Raw genomic sequence first — 7,500 nt, forward strand, 5'->3', positions numbered from 1 at the left:
GATGTTTAAGCTGCAAGAAACGAAAGGGCCTCGGCATCGGCGTGACATGACTCCACCCAAGCCAGGATGGAAAGGTGAGGAAGGTCGAGGCGTGAACTACAGGCGCAAGGGATACCAAAAGACATTCCTGAGACCAGTCTCTGCAATTATTCTTCTTCCCAAAGAGGACTAAGCGTGTAGATAGTATAAATGTTAGTGGCATCACAGACGCCAGGCGGGGAGTGTTCTGCCTCCAGGGCAGTTTTGAAGTTTGGGCGTTCTAGCGCCCCCCCTGTTTGGTATTGTGGTCAAATGTGGTATTGCAGCAGGAAGTTAAAATTTAGGGAAAAAGCAAACAGGAGGTAGTTTAACACATGTTCCTGCCAGTTAATAAAGAGGTCAGCAGATCATGGAGCGGTCTTCTCATCCGTCACCATCTGTTTGTTTTGAGCCATAGAAAGCATCGGGCAAGCAAGGGGCCAGTCGATCACGGTGGAGAGCCACAACTCTCCGACGCTTAATCAGTCTCACACGATAGACCACATCAGACAGCTTCTCTAAGACATCGCACGGTCCGACACACTGGCTAATGAGTTTCGGGGAAATGCCTTTCTTTCTCTCCGGGCAGTACACCCAAACTTTATCGCCGGGCTGGAACTCCTGGCCGCGACAGCGCGTATCATAAGCACGCTTTTGACGTATATCAGCTTCACTCATGGCCTGCCTGGCCAACTCGTGTACTCCTTTCAGTCTCTCGCGTAGCTGCTTGTAGTATTCCAGCCCTGGCTTACCTCCAATCTCCACTTCCGGAGGCGAACCGAACACAAAGTCCACTGGCGTGCGTAGCTCTCGCCCGAACATCAGAGCTGCCGGTGTGCATTTCGTTGACTCTTGCACCGCTGTGCGATATGCCCAGAGCACCAGGGGCAAGTGTAAGTCCCAGTCCTTTTGTCGGCGGTCGGCCAATATGGCCAGCTGCACTGCTAGAGTCCGATTAAACCGCTCCACCAGCCCGTCGCTTTGTGGATGCAGAGGTGTCGTTCTCGTTTTCCGGATGCCCATGCGCTGGCAAACCTCAGCAAACACCTCTGCCTCGAAATTCCGCCCTTGGTCGCTGTGGAGCTCTTCCGGTGCCCCAAACCGGCAGAACATCTCAGTGACCAGTCTGTCCGCTGTCGTGTGGGGCTCTGATCTGGCACCGCGATACGCCCCGCCACTTAGTGAAATAGTCCATGGCCACGAAAGCACGCGATTTTCTCTGTGACTGGCAGTGGGCCCATGACATCGACGGCTACCCTGCCCATGGGGAGCCCCGACTGCGTATTGCTACAGCGAGTTGAACATGCAGTTCAACGTCCAGCCTGCATCCCGGCCAATAGAAGTGGCCTCTCAGCCCGACGAAGAGTCTTTGCAATGCCGAAAGAGTCCACTGCCCCCCCATGCATGTTCCAGCACACAGACTCGTAATCCAGCAGGAACCAGCAACTGGAAAATGTCAGATTGCCTATCGGGAGCTTCGCCAGTGTCTATACAACAGTCCTTGACGTGCTACTATTCCCCGCCACTGTGAATAAATCGCTTTGGTCTCTGGATCGAAAAGCTGATACGCCAGTCCATGGCGGTCGCTGACCCCGATCCATGACCACACTCGGCGAAAGCATGGCGTCTTCATTGGATCTCCTCCTCGACATCACGCCCACCGCCCCAGCTGCCGCTGCCAGTGCTGTGCAAAGTGGCGTTGGGTCACGGTGCATTGTCTCCGGTCTCTCGATCACTGTAGCTGATAGCGGAAGGCGGCGAGACGACCTCGGGGTGCTGTTGGCGAGCGTTCACTCTCGCTGGCGTGAAGCTGGCGAGCGGTGGCTCTCTTGATGGCGCGGCGCTGGCGAGCATTGCCTCACTCAATGGCGTGCTGTTGGTGAGCGTTGACCCTCTCGTTGGCGCGACGCTGGCTAGCGTTGAAAACAGCGACCCTCTCTCTCTCTGCCAGCGGTGATCCAGCCTGTAGCCGACGAGCGGGCTCCGGTTGAGCCGCGGCCAGGCTCCTCTCCTCCCTCCGGTGGCAGTGTTGGCACTGGTCTGCTGCACACGGACGCCTGGACTTGGCGTTGCGTTGCCGTGAAGGCGACCCGCCCGGTGTCGAATCTCCATGTCGTAGTCCTGGAGCGCCTTCAACCAGCGAGCCAGCTGGCCCTCTGGTTCTTTGAAGTTCAGCAGCCAGGTGAGCGACGCGTGGTCCGTTCTCAGCAGGAACCGTTTGTCGTGAGTAGGTTCGAAAATGGCGCACTGCCACCACCACAGCCAACAGTTCTCTGCGTGTCACGCAGTAATTCTTCTCCGCTTCGGTCCAGTGGCGGCTGAAGTATGCGACCACTTGCTCGCCCTGCTCGCCTGCTTGTGAGAGGACGGCGCCGACGCCCACGTCGCTGGCGTCGGTGTCCAGGATAAACGGCAGTCGAGGGTCAGGGAAGGCGAGCACCGGGGCCTCGCATAGCGCCCTCCGCAGCCGCCGGAATGCCGCGTCGCACTCTTGTGTCCACTCGAAGAGCTGGCCTTTGTGCGTCAATCGATGCAGCGGGCTGGCGACTGTAGCAAAGTCCCGAATGAAGCACCGCTAATATGATGCCAGGCCCAGGAAGCTCCGCAGCTCAGCACCGTCGCGTGGAACAGGCCAACGTCTCACCGTCTCCACCTTAGCTGGGTCGGTGGCCACTCCGGCAGCCCCCACGACATGGCCCAGGAACCCGGTTTGCCTCCGGAACAGGTGGCACTTTTTCGAGCCCAGCTCCTCGTATGGCGTCGAACACCTTCTCCAGATTTCCTATGGCACCGGTGAAGTCTGTTGCATGACACAGGATGTCGTCCAGGTAAACCACGCAGCATGTTCGTGGAATGCCCGCCAGGACACGCTCCATCAGCCGCTCAAAGTTAGCTGGCCCGTTGCATAGGCCGAACGGAAGTACCCGGAACTGCCACAGCCCTTGCCCGATGGTAAACGCTGTCTTCGGCCGAGCTTCCGGGGCTAACTCAATCTGCCAGTAGCCACTGCGTAAGTCCAGCGAGCTAAACCAGCAGGAGCCGGCAATGCTGTCCAGCGCATCGTCAATGCGGGGGAGCGGGTAGGGGTCTTTCCGGGTTACCTGGTTGAGGCGCCTGTAGTCAACACAGAACCGCCACGAGCCGTCCTTCTTCCGGACGAGTACAGCCGGCGCAGCCCAGGGACTACTGCTTGGCTCTATCACTCCTGCCGCGGCCATTTCCTTGATCTTTTCTTCAGCTGCTTGTCGTTTGGCGAGCGGTGGCGATGAGGCTGAAGTCGCATGGGCGGGCATTTCGGTGTCGATGTCGTGTTGGACCAGGCTCGTTCGGTGCAGTCCTCATCTCTTGGCGGCGAAGATGTCGGTTATGCGCTGCTAGTAGTCTCCGCACCTGGCTACCCTGTGCTTCACTCAGCCCCTCACAGCTACGAGTGCAGAGTTCATTTACGGCTTGCTTTGTCTCTACAGAGGGCCGCGCTCTCTGAGCGGAGAATGGTGTTTGCTCAACCCGCTCTCTTGGCTCCTCCCGCGTGAGCTGAGCAGTGGCGGCCTCAGCGAGCGGACCTGGATGAGACCTGTTGTTTTCACGGGCTTGAGTTTCGCGGGCTTTTGTGGGGAGGGGCGGAGACTCAGCGAGCGGACCTGGATGAGACCTGTTTTTTTTTTCAAGGGCTTGAGTTTCTGGGCTTGTGTGGGGAGGGCGGAGTCTGGGATGGCGAGTACTCTTTTGCGAAGTTAAACTTCCTCGGGACTTGTGTGGAGCGAGTTGGAGAGTTCCTCGTCGCGCCAGCTCTCCGCACTTCATGCTCTGTTTTCCCCGTCGTGTGCAACACTGCGCTGCTCGTCCCCAAGTAGTGTGAACCAGGAAATGTCCACCACAGCCCCCCATTTCTCTAGCACGTCCAGGCCGAGAATGCAATCATCCTGAATGCTAGCCAACCAAAGCCGGCGGTTCGCCGTCTCACCGTTGATGCACACGCACACCACTTTTTGTCCATACAGTTCCGCTCGCTCTCCGTGTTTTTGTCTCTTCCCAGCCTCTGGGTCTGGCTACCAGCGTGCCGGGTAAGAGACTGGGGCGCACCAGCGAGATGGTGGAGCCAGTATCGATCAAGGCGCGACACCGAGTCCCGTCTAGCGTGCAGTCCACATACAGTCCTCTGGTTTGCCCGAGCCGGCCCAGCCGTATGCAATCCATAGCCCCTCCCGCCGTGCCACCTTCTTCTAGTAACTGGGCGCGAGCGTGAGGGGTGCCGGGGCTGGGCAGTACCATGCGATGTGTCCCGGCTCGTCACACCGGTGGTATCCGTCTCCGCTGGCCAGCCTCTTCCACTCGCGTGGGCGGCGTTGTGGTGGCTGTGCCGTGGTCTGCCGCGTCACCTCCAGTTCCTCCCCGTCTTCCTCCATCGATGTCTGGCGTACGCAATGTCTCGACTCTGTTGTGCGGAAGATGTTTTCCACCCGTTTGGCTTCCGCGAGGGCCACGGACAGCGAGCTGGGGGCGCTCAGGCGAAGGTGTTCTTTAGCCGCTCTGGGTGGATGCCTGCGCGCGAGCGCTTCCAGTGCCATCTCTTCATGTAGACCCTGGCTGTATGCGTTGGGTAGCCCCGCCGGGCATACAGCTGCAGGTCAGCCCGCGAACTTGCCCAGTCTCTCGGTCCTTGTGCGCCCGTCTGGGCGAAGTTGTTCTCTGGCATCGCTGATGAAGATTCTCTGGCCGAATCGTCGTTGCAGAGCTGCTTCGATTGCGGTCCAGCTTACTTGCTCCGCCGGTGGCAGGTCTTCTAATACTTGTAGCACGTCCCCCTCCAGAGCCAACGCCACCTGTACGCCCGTTCTCTTCGCCGACCAGCCATTCAGCTCGGCTGCCAGCCGGACCTGTACCAGGTATGTCGCCAGTGGCCTTTCGCCAACTTACTGGGGCCATTGCAGTGGGGCAACTTTACGCTGGGGCTCCATTGGGGGCAACTTACGCTGGGGCACCATTGCAGTGGGGCAACTTTACACCATTGCTGGGGCAACTGCAGTGGCCCATTGCAACTTTTGCGCTGGGGGGCACCATTGCCTTCTGCCGCCGCCGGGCCGGGACCGGCCGGTTTCCATCGCTCCCGTGTGGAGCGGGTTCAAGTGGCGGGATGCTGCCATCAGCCCGGTTCGTTTCCTCCTGTGGCCGGGGGCGGGTCTCTTCCGTCACGGTCCCGCTGCAGGCTGGCTCCGTCTGCTGGGCCCAGCAGGTGGCCATGGGCGAGCGCGCTGTCGAAGAGCCGTCTTGGCAGGAAACTCATCATCGCCAGGGCATCAGTCGCAGCTTTCTCCTCCCGTCCAGTAGGGGTCGGCATCCCACTTCTGACACCAATGTAACAAACTGCACAGTTGTCTTAGAATGGCTTTTATTGGTTACGCACCAAAACACACAAACGCATAATGCCGGGCCAGACCTGGCCCTTATGCTCCAGCACTAAACATCTATGTGAGGCTGTATCTACAACACACAATAGTTAGACCCGGTTATGAACACTGTTATCAACTATAAACATAAACACGACAGTCAGGACGCACAACATTGGTAACTTGCATGGTTAACATTAACATTCAACATAACACATCAACCGAACAGCATTATGGGAGCACAGTCATGAACAGCTAGGCTCAGATCATTACATTATAATTCATGTAAGTTTGGCTCAATATTCATTCTTTAGTAATATATAAAATATATAAGAAATTAATTCGGCTTTATCTCTGTATTATTTCAGTTTTACACCTTGTCTGACAACAAAGAGTCTTCAGTAAACTTGGAGCTTGAGACGCTACATCCTGACTCTCGCGTTATCATTCAGGGAGTTTGGCTGGCTGTCTAATTTTGGTTATGCACACCATTAGGAGGGCAGTATACTTCAGTTAGTCTATTAGCTGGTTTGATTTGCATTGAGCTCAATATACATAAAAATAAAACCATGCCAATTAGAGTGTTGTGCATTAGATTGTGTGTGTGAGTTTGTGGGCTTGAGTTCATGTGTGTGTGTGTGTGTGTGTGTGTGTGTGTGTGTGTGTGAGTGTGTGTGTAAGCAGCGGGTCCAGGATGGAGGGCATCACCCAGCCTCTGTCCCGTTGGTGGGCACCCTGCGCCCGCAGCGCCCAGATCACCGTGGGCAACCCCACACACAGCCCGGGGATCTCCACCACCACCGTATTACTGATGCTCATGTGCTTGCTGCCATGGAGACAGTTCTCACTTTAGAACAGGGAGCCCATCTCCCAGTTGTACAGAGCTGTGTGGCACAGCATCCTGGGAAGTGACACATTGTGCTGAAGTTTGGCCATATGAATACTTATTCTACAACTATTCTGCTGTTATTACATTACATTACATTTGGCTGACGCATTTTTAACCAAAGCGACTAACAACATGGTAACAGTTAAGTTTTAAAGCAATTCTCTCAACAATTTTAGGACAATTTAAAAACGGTAGAGTACAGTAAGAATAAGTGCATCAGTGAGTGCTGTTTTTAACAGTTGAGTCACAGTTCAAGACGGCTGGTAAGTGCTAGGATCAGCAAGACTTGTTGTAAGTGGTGCTATGAGAGGATATGTTCTCTAAAGAGCTGGGTCTTCAGAAGTTTTTTGAAAATGGAGAGGGATGTCCCTGCCCTTGTAGGAACTGGCAGTGTGTTCCACCAACGAGGAACAACAGATGAGAAAAGATTGGATTGTTAGCCTAACATTGTTAAGAGGCTATAAACACACTGTTTTGATACTTATCATATAGCAATAAGTTTAGATCAAGACATACTAGTTTGTTATGAAGGTAATACCAAGAATAAAGAGTCTACTAAAGAATACTCAATTGGTGAATACAGGCCTAATAAATGATTAATAATGCTTAACACATACCTTAAAGAATCACCATGTTTTATATTGAAAACATCCATTACACAATATTTCTTACAATTGTATTTACATAAGTCACTTTAAAACATATTACTTCAAATATGAATGTGCTGAAACACTTAACTCTGCACAGTGTGAAAACATGTTTCAGGTGGAACACAACAGGATGAATTCATTAGTCATATATTTGTAGATGTTTACAGTTTGGATGTTTCTTCAGTTCAGAGAGCAGCTGCTGTGCTGAGGGTCCAGACTGATTCCCCCCAGATAGAGCTCTCTGAGGGCTGATGAGTTTGATCTCAGTGCTGATGCTAAAGCTCTGAAACCTTCATCTGTTATACTGCAGTACTGCAGGCTGTAGGAGAAAGAAGGAAACACTTCATCAGATCAGCTGAAGGACACACAGACCAAAGAGGGCAGCAGTTATGACCTCATGTGTTCTGGACATGTTGGACATACAGTACACAACATTACACTGTGTGTATGGAGTGTGTACAGTATGGAGTGTGTATTGGAGTGTGTATGGAGTGTGTAATGGTTAGTTGAGTGTGTAAGTGAGTGACTGTGCCAGGCCTTGTCTGTAATGGTCTGC

General features: G+C 54.1%; 1 pseudogene; it reads right to left on the minus strand.

The window, feature by feature from the left end:
* Positions 1-7,500, minus strand: part of LOC125289325 — a 37,249-nt pseudogene that overhangs the window by 28,385 nt on the left and 1,364 nt on the right.

Source organism: Alosa alosa, chromosome 24 (assembly GCF_017589495.1).
Source record: "Alosa alosa isolate M-15738 ecotype Scorff River chromosome 24, AALO_Geno_1.1, whole genome shotgun sequence".
Taxonomy (NCBI): domain Eukaryota; kingdom Metazoa; phylum Chordata; class Actinopteri; order Clupeiformes; family Clupeidae; genus Alosa; species Alosa alosa.